The sequence below is a fragment of the Austrofundulus limnaeus genome, unplaced genomic scaffold, assembly GCF_001266775.1.
Source record: "Austrofundulus limnaeus strain Quisiro unplaced genomic scaffold, Austrofundulus_limnaeus-1.0 Scaffold304, whole genome shotgun sequence".
NCBI classification, from domain to species: domain Eukaryota; kingdom Metazoa; phylum Chordata; class Actinopteri; order Cyprinodontiformes; family Rivulidae; genus Austrofundulus; species Austrofundulus limnaeus.
The window spans coordinates 210,150-212,620 of NW_013952706.1; positions in this window are offsets into that span (position 1 = coordinate 210,150).

Here is a 2,471-nt window from a genome sequence, read left to right on the forward strand (position 1 = left end):
ATATATATATTTGTGTGAGCCAATTTATGAATGATTTCTGAATGCTTTCTGAACAAAAGGGATTTTAACAGTGATCATAACTAGCTAACACTCTTCAGTTAAGTTATTCAGACAAATGAAGTGAAAACATTTGTATTAGCTTGACCATGAACAAGATTCACACACCTTCTCTACAATGTTATTTTCTGTGCTTTTATCTCAGCTTGTCTGGCAGCATGCTTCAATATGAGCCCCTCTCCCTTTTCCATTGGCCATATTTTTCCCTCTGACTTCCTACCACACTCCCTCTGATGGCAGGGGAAGCTGTCAGCTTCAAACACCTCACTGACCTGAAAACTATAAAGCATTGCTTTCATTCAGTAGCATCCATGCCCTTCACAGTTCCAGCCTCCCCATTCCACCCATTACCAATAACAGCTCTCACCCATTTCTACCCCATCCTGTCTAAAAGCATCCCTCTTCTTTTCTGTTTGTGCCTGATTAGAATCACAAGCCTGTGAATCTCATGGTTCAAAAATCATAACAGATATTTTAAAATAAAACTCCTAGGTTATAGTTGTGAATGCAATGATAGGTGTACGCTTGCTTCTTTCTCTGAGTCACTGTACAAAGCAGAGAGAAATAGAGGATATAATAGAAACAGTAAATACATAATGACAACAAGATGTTTGAAGTTGCATCCCCAGATCTGAGAGCTGGCTGCTTAGTATATTCCAGGTTAGGTGTGTCTTCTGCTGATGTTGATTCCCCACCCCCACCCCTTTCTGCAATGTACCACATTTCTCTCTCAGAGCTGTCAGATTTACTTCCAATTAACGTATATCTGTTCCAGTCCAATGACTCACAAGCACTGCTGCCACTGCTCCCAGCTTTACTTCTCAAACTTTCTGCTGTTGCTATGGTGTCTGCTTTTTTCACTGCAACGAGCTGATTGCCTGAATGCTGTTCAGCTCTTTCCTCGCAGATCAAAAATTAAAAAATTTCAAGATGGAAAAGCTAAATGGTTTAAATCGAAATATTCTTAGTTGCTCACCCAAATTTGTTTTTGTATTCAGTTTTGCAATTCTTTTTACAGGAATAAAAAAAGCCAATTTCCATTATACATGCTTATCAACATTTTTAAATAAACTATGCACCTAGCACAAAATCAGGAATAAAAAGGAATGTAACAAAATGAAATAAAACAGTAGCGTCATAAAAAGTTGAAACCAGGCATTTAGGTAGAGGTGCGGCAGTGCCGTGTTTGGTTTTCCAATGTCTTCTTTCACTGTGTTTACGCCTTGGGGTTGGCATAATGATCGTACACTTAAAGTATTGACATCTTCCTTTGAAAACCTACCTAAAAGCCTGGTTGAAGCCAACATCATTTGAGTAGTTTTTATTTAGACAGCTTGGCTATTTAATATGCCAATATTTTTGCTACCACATAAAATTTTTAGGTTCCTAATTTATGCACACTCCAAGGCGACAATTCCTCAAAAAAGTTAGCTAACAACTAACCAAACAATTTACCATTGTATTATAATAGGATTGCATTATATGAGAAATAGGTGAAGTTTAGAGTCATTGAACTTTTGTACAATAAATTTTGGTGACAGTTTCACATGCATAGCAGAAACAATAGATACAGGGGGGCACCTGTAACTTTATGATTGGAGCAGTTTTCCACCAGTATGCCTGGACAAGACACTGAACCCCTCATTACTTCAGATGTGTGCCTCATCAGTGTATGTGATCCAAAGCACTAATGGGACTCTATTTAATGATTTATTAAGGTTAGTTTTGTAGTGATCTAATAGTGTTGAATGTGTGGCTGGTTAAATAAAGGCATAGATACAGTTGTGAAGTGCTTTGAGTAAGCTGGCTAGAAAGATACTTTAAACGTACAGTTCATTCCATTTACCTTTAGGTTTATATGTAAACAATAAAACATTAGAGGCATACTAGTTTTTTTTTCAAGAAAATATATTTTATTTGAACTTGTACATTTTATGCAATCCTAAATTTACTGGGTGCATGACCATGTTGAAGATTAATTGTCCAAAAGTTGTGTGTTATACATATGCATTATAATTTTGGCCGAAAATAGGCCGAAAAAGATTTTAGAGAGTGGTGATGGAGACCACAGCCTTTGAGAAAGCTGTTTTTTCAGTTTGTGAAAGGGAGTGCCCTGAATCTCCACCTAAATGAAAGCAGATCAAACAGCTGATGACCAGAGTGTTCTTTAACAATGCTGCTAGCCTTTGTCCTGAGTTGGTTAACATGAATACTGTTCATGTTAGGTATCTCTGCCTCAGTGATCTTCTGTGCAGCATTCACCATCTGTTGTATGTCTTTCTGTTCTGTGACTGTACAGCTGGCATTTCACTGTTGACAAAACACTTTCAACTGCACTGTGGGAAAAGTTGATTAAAAGCAGCAGAGGCAAGTGGGCCTGTCAACACAGAAAACAGTTTCTGAGAACATGCAGA